The sequence below is a fragment of the Portunus trituberculatus genome, chromosome 12 (assembly GCF_017591435.1).
Source record: "Portunus trituberculatus isolate SZX2019 chromosome 12, ASM1759143v1, whole genome shotgun sequence".
Classification (NCBI taxonomy): domain Eukaryota; kingdom Metazoa; phylum Arthropoda; class Malacostraca; order Decapoda; family Portunidae; genus Portunus; species Portunus trituberculatus.
The window spans coordinates 8,539,839-8,549,838 of record NC_059266.1 but is presented as its reverse complement, the minus strand read 5'-3'; the positions used below and the strand labels follow the sequence as shown (position 1 = coordinate 8,549,838).

The window sequence follows — 10,000 nt, the reverse complement described above, 5'->3', positions numbered from 1 at the left end:
GGGCCGTGCGTCACTGGGCCGGCGCCCTGCCACCACCGCGGGGAGGTTGGCATTGGCATCAGGGGCGCCCCTCGGGGTTCCTTCGCTAGCGGCACTCTCAGGCACTTTCTCTCCCCGGGGCGGCGCCTGGGCCTCCCCCCGCCCCCCCTGGTCCCTGAGGTCATTCTTCGGGGAGTCAGCGGGCGCCGTGTGTGGCTGCCGTGGCCTGGCGGCATCCTCTGTTTCGCCAGGAGGGGCGGCGTAGGCTTATCGCCGTAGCTGCGTCGCTTCCTGGGCGTGGAGTCCTTGAGGGGCGTCGCGTGCTGTGCCGCCACGCTGCCGCCCGGCGCCACGTCCCTGCGAGGCTCCTTGCACTCGCTGCTTTTCCTCTTCTCGCGATGGCGGGTGTCGCGGTGGCGCGGCGAGGCGGCTGCGGCGGCTGCGGCTGCGGCTGCGGCGGCACCCTCCTCGTCCTCCACCGTCTTGAACTGCGTGAGTTCCTTGTACTGGCGGTGGTGCTTGGGGCTGCGATCGGGCGTCTTGGGCGGCGCCACCTGGGCGTTCTGCGTCTCCACCCACTTCTGAATCATGGACTTCTTGTGGTCATCCATGTATCCGTAGGTCGCCTCGGGGCCGTCGATCCACGTCTCCATCTCGTAGCTCTTCATCTTATGGCCGTCGTACACCTTGGCGCGGTGGAACCTCGGCCCGTCGATCCACTGCTCCTCGCTGCCCCCGGGGTGCGCCGCCCCACCCGCCCCGCCGCCGCCACCACCACCCTCACCGTGGGCGCTGGAGCCGCCGCCCTTGTGCCGGCCGTGCCGCGAGACATGCGGGGATTTGGGAGACTTTGGAGTAGCACCTGTGGACACTTTAGCACCTGACGGGGAGGGGAATTTTGCCCCAGCGACCCCCCCGCCACTAACACCACCCACCCCCACACCACTCACACCACTGACACTAGTCCTCACGACGCCACCGCCACCACCACCACCGCCGCCACTCCCTGCCTTAGTCCTGTGTGGGGATGCGTGCGCCCCGTCCTTGCTTGCCGGATGCTTGCCGGGGCGCGAGGGACTCTTGCCTCCTGAGGTCTTGGAGGGCTTGCGGGGCGTCCTGGGGGAGTCCAGCTTGGAGGCGCCGTCCACCGCCGAGCCCCGCAGCGCCTTGTTCATGGAGCAGCGGTTGTCGCCAGAGTTGAGGGACGGCAGGTACACCGGAGGGTGCTCGCCGTCTGTCGCATCGTCCGCCGCGGGGCCCACGTAGATCACCGTGTCGCACGACTGGGGAGAGGGGAGAGGGGGAGATGAGAGAGTGTCGCAAGTTTGGAGAAGAGACGGGAGTTAGTGCCAGGGGAGGAGGAGGAGGAGGAGGAGGAGGAGGAGGAGAAACAGAGGCAGAGAACTTGGAGAGAAAGGGAGAGAGCGAAAGAGAGAGGAAAAGACAAACATACCCACCCATCTCCAACACACACACACACACACACACACACACACACACACACACACACACACACACACACACACACACACACACACACACACACACACACACACACACACACACACACACACACACACACACACACACACACACACACACACACACACACACACACACACACACACACACACACACACACACACACACACACACACACACACACACACACACACACACACACCGTGTAGTGTAGTGGTTAGCACGCTCGGCTCACTATCGAGAGGGCCGGGTTCGAGTCCCGGTAAGCGGCGAGGCGAATGGGGTTGGGTGTTAATGTGTGGGGTGTGTTCACCTAGCAGTGAATAGGTAGGGGATGTAACTGGAGGGGTTGTGGCCTCGCTGTCCCGGTGTGTGGAGTGTGTTGTGGTCTCAGTCCTACCCGAAGATCAGTCTATGAGCTCTGACCTCGCTCCGTGATGGGGAAGGCTGGCTGGGTGACCAGCAGACGACCGAGGTGAATTACACACACACACACACACACACACACACACACACACACACACACACACACACACACACACACACACACAAACCTCCCAGAGCGTTATCAACACTTGCAATACAATACATTTACTCTCTCTCTCTCTCTCTCTCTCTCTCTCTCTCTCTCTCTCTCTCTCTCTCTCTCTCTCTCTCTCTCTCTCTCTCTCTCCCTGAACAAGGATTTAGGAGCCAAGCTGGGTTAAGCCACAACACTTCCAGCCACCACGATATTCAGGGGTGACGGGAGGGGGGGTGAGGGGAGAAGGGAGTGAGGGAAGAGGGGATGAGGGGAGAAGGGAGTGAGGGGAGAGGGGGTTAGGATGTACTGGGGAGAAACAATGTACTGGTGTGTTTCTCTCTCCCGCAGGTGTTTAATAAGTTACCTGAGAGAGAGAGAGAGAGAGAGAGAGAGAGAGAGAGAGAGAGAGAGAGAGAGAGAGAGAGAGAGAGAGAGAGGGTGTGTTTGTGGAGGGTCGGTAAATAGGTAGGTGTAATATTTCTCTCTCTCTCTCTCTCTCTCTCTCTCTCTCTCTCTCTCTCTCTCTCTCTCTCTCTCTCTCTACACATTTCCTTGCTTATCTTTATTTATCCCCTCATCACCGCTCTCTCCTCTTTCCATTCCCCATCACCTCTCCTCCCCTCTCCTGCCTCCCCTCATCTCCCCTCATTTACTTTCCATTACTTTCTTTCTCTCCTCTTTCCCCTCATCACCTTCCATTCCCTCCTCCTCTCTTCCCCCTTTTTCTTCTTCCTTCCTTCCCCTTCAATCACTTTCCTCCTCTTCCCCTCACCTTTCCATCCTCCTTCCCCTCATCTTCCTCCATATCCTTCTCTTTCACCATCACTTGTCTTCCTTCCTTCTTCCTTCTCTTTCTTCCCTTATTTTCTTCTTCCTCTTCTTCCCTCTTTCCTCCTCTTTCCCCTCAACACCTCCCCGTTCTTCCTCCTTCCCCTCATCACCCCCCTTCCCTCCTTCAACCACCTCTCTTCTTTCCCCATCATCTTCACCCCTTCCTCCTTCCCCTCACTATACTCCATTCCCAATTTCCCCTCTCCCCTCTTTCCCCTCCTTTCCCTTCCTTTATCCTCCTCCCCTCCCTCTCCTTCCCCTTCCTTTACCTCCTTTCCCCTGCTTCCCCTTCCTTTACCCTCCCCTTCCACGTCCTTCCCCTCTTCTCTTTCTCTCTCTCCCCTCCCTTCCGCTCCTTTCCCTCCCCACTCCCCTTCCCCTCACCCTATTTTCCCTCCTCCTTTTCTTCATTACTTCCCTTGCCTCTTCCTTCTCTCCCCTCCTTCAGTATTTCTCCTCATCACCTCCCCCCCTCACCTCTTTCCCCTCACTTACCTGTTCCGAGGAGGAGGGGTCTACCGAGGAGGACCCCCCCGTGTCAGTGAGGGTCCCTCGTGATGACCTCCCAGATTTGGATTCCTCAGATGACCCACCGGACCCCGAGCCGCCCACGTGAGGCTGTGGAGAGAGGGCAGGTCAAGCTGGGTCAAGTTAGGTTAGGTTAGGTCAAGCTGGGTCAAGCTGGGTCAAGTTAGGTTAGGTTAGGTTAATAAAGGGATAGGGAAGGGAAGAGAGAGAGAGAGAGAGAGAGAGAGAGAGAGAGAGAGAGAGAGAGAGAGAGAGAGAGATTTGTGGTTATTAATTAAACTTGTCATTGTTGTTGTTGTTGTTATAGATGCCCTCCTCCTCCTCCTCCTCCTCCTCCTCCTCCTCCTCCTCCTCCTCCTCCTCCTCCTCCTCCTCCTCCTCCTCCTCCTCCTCCTCCTCCTCCTCCTCCTCCTCCTCCTCCTCCTTCTCTCTCCTCCTCCTCCTCCTCCTCCTCCTCCTCCTCCTCCTCCTCTTCCCAGTGGTAGAACAGAGCCCTCCTCAAAAGAGCAGCATGTGTTATGAGGGCAGGTCAGGTCAAGAGGGGTGGGGGAGAGGTCAGGAGGTCAGGAGGTCATGAGGTCCTGAGGGAGGGGGTGGGGTAGGCGTGGTGAGGTCAAGGTTATATGCTGGTGTGTGTGTGTGTGTGTGTGTGTGTGTGTGTGTGTGTGTGTGTGTGTGTGTGTGTGTGTGTGTGTTGCTTTTATTTATTTATTTATTTATTTATTTATTTATTTATTTATATTCTTCCTTGTTTTATTTTATAATTTTTATTCATTTATTTATTTATTTACGAGTGGAAAAAGAAAAAAAAACATTAATATTACACTTTTATATTATTTAATCCTTGTATGAGTCTATCTATCTATCCTTATCAGTATATATATAGATTCCAACCCTTTTTAACAGATTCCAACCCTTTTTAACAGATTCTAACCCTTTTATTTAGATTTCAACCCTTTCATATAGATTCCAATCCGTTTTTAGATTTCAACCCTCTCATATAGATTCCATCCATTTTTTGATAGATTCTAACCCTTTCCAGTAGATTCCAACCCTTTCCAATACATTTCAACCCTTTTCAATAGATTCCAACCTTCTTAATAAATTTTAACCCTTTTTTGTAGAGATTCCAATCCTTTTTAATATATTCCAACCCTTTAAAAAAATTCGAATCCTTTTTATATAGATCCCAAACCTTTTTAAATAGATTCCAAGCCTTTTCAACAAATTCTAACCCTTTATATATAAATTCCAACCGTTTTAAGCTATCCAGTCATCTGCCACACCTACCCTCCACCCCCCAGTGACAAGTGACGCCTCCATAGTGTTGGTGTTTATTTATGCGATCAAATCCCCTTTATTTTAATCCTCTTCAGGGCATCAGTATGTGTTTAGAATTATCCTCTTATCTGTTAGTTTTCGGACCTGTTGAAAAGGTCATATTTATTTATTCATTTTGATTGTCTATGTGTGTGTGTGTGTGTGTGTGTGTGTGTGTGTGTGTGTGTGTGTGTGTGTGTGTGTGTGTGTGTGTGTGTTTTGCATATTAATGGTGTGAGTCTGGTGGTTTAATTGTTATTGTTATTGTTATTGTTATTATTATCATTGTTATTATCACTATTGTTATTATTATTATTATTATTATTATTATTATTATTATTATTATTATTATTATTATTATTATTATTATTATTACCACCACCACCACCACCACCATCACCACCACCACCACCACCACTACCACTACCACCACCACCACTACTACTACCATCACCACCACTACTATTACTACTACTACTACTACTACTACTACCACCACCACCACCACTTATTGTTGTTGTTATTGTTGTTTAAAGGTCAGACATGATGCGTTGGGGAAATGCAGTGTAGGAGGTGATGAGGGGAAGTGAGGGGAGTTGAGGGGGTGAAGGGGTGAAGGGGGAGAGAGAAAGGGGGAGAGTGAGACGAGGGGTAGGAAGTTGGGGGAGGGGAGGACAGAGGGTTGTGTTGCTATGGTGACAAGCCCCGGGGGAAGATATCTCCTGTGGGGGGCAGCTTCTCCTCCTCCTCCTCCTCCTCCTCCTCCTCCTCCTCCTCCTCCTCCTTCTCCTCCTCCTCCTCCTCCTCCTCTTCCTCCTCCTCGTCCTCTTGCAATATCAGTGACGTCATGAGCAAGATTATGACGTCAGGAAGTGGAAGTAAACAAACAAACAAACACACACACACACACACACACACACACACACACACACACACACACACACACACACACACACACACACACACATCACAATATGGCGACTTCTATTCATCATTTGGGACGTTAGACGATTTTTCTTCCTTCACGACATTGGCCATTATGGGGAGGAGGAGGAGGAGGAGGAGGAGGAGGAGGAGGAGGAGGAGGAGGAGGAGGAGGAGGAGGAGGAGGAGGTCACAGGTGTAGAGATGAGGGGTCAGGGGAGAGATGGGAGAGGAAGATGAGAAGGGTAAGATTCTATGGAGGAGGAGGAGGAGGAGGAGGAGGAGGAGGAGGAGGAGGAGGAGGAGGTGGTGTGATGGAAAGGTTGATGTTTCTGTTTAAGTCTGACGAAAGAGGAGGAGGAGGAGGAAGAAGAAGAAGAAGAAGAAGAAGAAGAAGAAGAGAAGAGAAGAAGAAGAAGAAGAAGAAGAAGAAGAAGAAGAAGAAGAAGAAGAAGAAGAAGAAGAAGAAGAAGAAGAAGAAGAAGAAGAAGAAGAAGAAGAAGAAGAAGAAGAAGAAGAAGAAGAAGAAGAAGAAGAAGAAGAAGAAGAAGAAGAAGAAGAAGAAGAAGAAGAAGAAGAAGAAGAAGAAGAAAAAGAAGAAGAAGAGGATGAGGAGGAGAAGGAGGAGGGGAGATACTATTAAAGCTGGGATGAGGAGGAAGAGAGAGAGAGACAAGTGAGGGAGAGAGAGGGAAGGAGGAAGGAGGAGGAGGAGGAGGAGGAGGAGGAAGAAGAGGAGGAGGAAGAGTGGATGAGGGCGAGCAGGATATTAGATAAGGGTGACCATAAGGCTGACAATAAGAGTGACAGGTGGTGGTAAGGGTGACTAGCCAAGCCAAGGTCAGCTAAGGTCAGGTCGGGTCAGGTTAGACAATAAAATTCTAGGATATCTAATTTTTCTGGATATTTCTTCAGATTTTTCTCTTTGTTTCAGATTTTTCAGTCAGTTTGTCACGCATTTCAGAATTTCAGGATTTTTTTATCATATTTCGTGAGAGTTTTTGTTGTTTTTCTGATTTGTGGTGAGAAAGTCAGGTGTGGAAGGTAGTGGTGGTGGTGGTAGTGAGAGAGAGAGAGAGAGAGAGAGAGAGAGAGATTGTATTTATGTAGCTATCAATTAAACTTGTTATAATTGTTCTTATTGTTATAGATATCGTAATAGTAACCCCAACCACCACCACCACCACCACCACCACCACCACCACCACCACCACCACCTCACCTTCACACTAATTAGCCTGGGTGAAGCACTTACCTTTAATCACACAGGTAGGTGCTCCTCTGAGGCTCACCTGTGTGCTACCTTTAATCTTAAGGGGGACCATTTTTTATACCGATACTCAGGTGTGTGTGTGTGTGTGTGTGTGTGTGTGTGTGTGTGTGTGTGTGTGTGTGTGTGTGTGTGTGTAATCAATACTCACCTGTCATACCTGTGCTGGCCTGGGTTGGTGGGCAGGTGAGGGTGTGGGTTGGGTTGGGGTGGGTTGGTTTAGTGTCATGGGTTTGGGGGTGGTGGTAGTGGTGGTGGTGGTGGTGGTGGTGGTGGTATTATTGGTGTTTTTGTTGTTTTGTTGCTATTTTTTTCCTTTTTCCTCTTTTTATTCTTTTTCTTCTTTTTTCTCTTCTTTTCCCTTCTCTTCCTTTTCCTCCTCCTCCTCCTCCTCCTCCTCCTCCTCCTCCTCCTCCTCCTCCTCCTCCTCCTCCTCCTCCTCCTCCTACTACTACTACTACTACTACTACTACTACTACTACTACCACCACCACCACCACCACCACAACAACAACAACAACAACAACAACAACAACAACAACAACAACCACTTAGTCATTTATATTCCTCCATTTCCGAAGTCACACATTTCTATTATATTTTAGAAAACGGGAACAGAAATAGGAATAAATGTTTTAAAGAGAACAGCAGAGAGAGAGAGAGAGAGAGAGAGAGAGAGAGAGGGGGGTGCGGGGGGTAGGGAGAGTGACGCTATCATTTTTATCTATTTATTTATTTAGTCTATATTTAATTAGTGGTCGTGTGGTTGAATAATTGACCGCGTGGCTCGCTTGTTTAAAGGCAACCCCGCTCTAACCCTTTTTTCTGTGGGGGGGGAAGAGGGGAGAGGAGGAGGAAGAGCGGGAGAGGGGTAAGGAGGAAGAGAGGGTAGCAAGGGGAAAAATAGGGGAAGTTGTGGTGAGGGGAGGAGGAAAAGAGAGAAGGGGTGGATGGAGGAAGAGGGGAGAGGGAAGGGATGAAGGGTGGGTGGGGGGGAAGAGGGGTAGGGAGGGGAAAAGAGGGGAGGTTGTCGTCTCTTTATTGGTTTATTCTGCTTTTTTTTTATATATATTTTACTTTAGTTCCATTTTGTGTGTGTGTGTGTGTGTGTGTGTGTGTGTGTGTGTGTGTGTGTGTGTGTGTGTGTGTGTGTGTGCAGCGGTATTTGGTCTTCTTATTTTATTTTCTCTTTTTTTATGAGTGAAACAAAATTCCTTCATTCGTTCGTTCTTTCCTTCATTCCTTCCTTCCTTCCTTTCTTCCTATCTTTCCTTTTTCTTCCTTCCTCCACTGATTCATTTTACTCACATTGTAAACAGTCTACGTGTGTGTGTGTGTATGTATGTATGTATGCGTGTATGCGTGGAAGCACACACACACACACACACACACACACACACACACACACACACACACACACACACAACACCTCGACCACCAGCACTACTACCATCACCACCACCCCTCCACCACCATCACCACCACCACCACCACCAACAACAATAACTTTTCAATAAGTCAATCATTCTTTCAGGGAACTGGCAATCAAGTAGGCCTTTTTTTCTTTTTTTTGGCTAGCTTTGACCGTCTTCCCTTGCATAAAACAACAACAACAACAACAACAACAACAACAACAACAACAACGAAATCTACACTCACGTACCCCTCCTCTTCCCTACCCCGACACACACGGTACGTACCTTAATTCTGGCAAAACAACAACAACAACACACACACACACACACACGTACCACCCCTCCCCCCATCATACACTCACGTACCACCCTCCCACATCCCCACACACGGTACGTACCTTAATCCTGCGGCGTCTGAGTCTGTGTACCCTCGAGGCCAGCTGTACCGTGGCGAGTGTCTCTTGGTAGTGGCTGATGGACGAAGACACGTGGACCAGCATGGCAGCCACACACCTGACGGAGCCCACACATTCCCGCAGCACCCTTGGCAGCTTCCCGTCCCTGTGGAGGCGTGGAGAGGCGTTGAGGAGGCGTGGCAGGGCGTGGGAGGGGCGGAAGAATGGATACAAATGAAAGGATTGAGAGAAGAGATAGAAAGGAAGAAAGGCAAGGAACAGGCGTGGTGGAAAGGCGTGGGAAGGGCGTGGGAGGAGCAGAGGAGAGGTGAATAGAGTAAAAAAAGAGGAATTAGATGAAAAAAAAGGATAAAAGAAGGAAGAATGGTTGAAATGAAAGGGTTGAGAAGAGATAGAAAGGAAGGAAGAAAGGCAGGGAAGAGGAGGCGTGGGAGGGCGTGGGAGGGACGGTGGAGGGGTGAAAAGAATAAAGAAGGGGAAATGGAGAAAAGGAAGAATAAAATAAGGAAGGATGGATGGAAGGAAAGAATTGAGAGAAGAGAAACGAAGGAAGAAATGCAGGGAAGAGAAATAGGGAAAAGAAGATGAGAGAGAGAGAGAGAGAGAGAGAGAGAGAGAGAGAGAGAGAGAGAGAGAGAGAGAGAGAGAGAGAGAGAGAGAGAGAGAGAGAAAGTAAGAGGTGGAGAAAGGAGGGGCATGGGAGAAAGGGGTTTAAGGGAAGGGGTGGGAAGAAAGGGGAAAGAAGGGGAAGAAAAGAGGAATGGAGAATTTAACGAGGGGAAGGAAAGATGTGGTTGTGAGAATGAAGGGAGGTGTGTGTGTGTGTGTGTGTGTGTGTGTGTGTGTGTGTGCGTGTGCGTGTGGTGTGTGTGTGTGTGTGTGTGTGTGTAAGGACAATTAAGTAAAGGAGGTATGCTTGTATAATTAGTTAGATGACTGTGTGTGTGTGTGTGTGTGTGTGTGTGTGTGTGTGTGTAATTCACTGTTTGATCTGGTGCAGTCTCTGACGAGACAGCCAGACGTTACCCTACGGAGTGAGCTCAGAGCTCATTGTTTCCGATCTTGGGCTAGGTCTGAGACCAGGCACACACCACACACCGGGACAACAAGGTCACAACTCCTCGATTTACATCCCGTACCTACTCACTGCTAGGTGAACACCACCTACACGTCAAAGGAGACACACCCAAATATCTCCACCCGGCCGGGGAATCGAACCCCGGTCCTCTGGCTTGTGAAGCCAGCGCTCTAACCACTGAGCTACCGGGCGTGTGTGTGTGTGTGTGTGTGTGTGTGTGTGTGTGTGTGTGTG

The 10,000-nt window shown here is 50.1% G+C and overlaps 1 pseudogene; it reads right to left on the bottom strand.

Annotated features, from left to right (window-relative positions):
• The window catches only part of LOC123502630, a 91,264-nt pseudogene that overhangs the window by 19,464 nt on the left and 61,800 nt on the right, over positions 1-10,000 (bottom strand).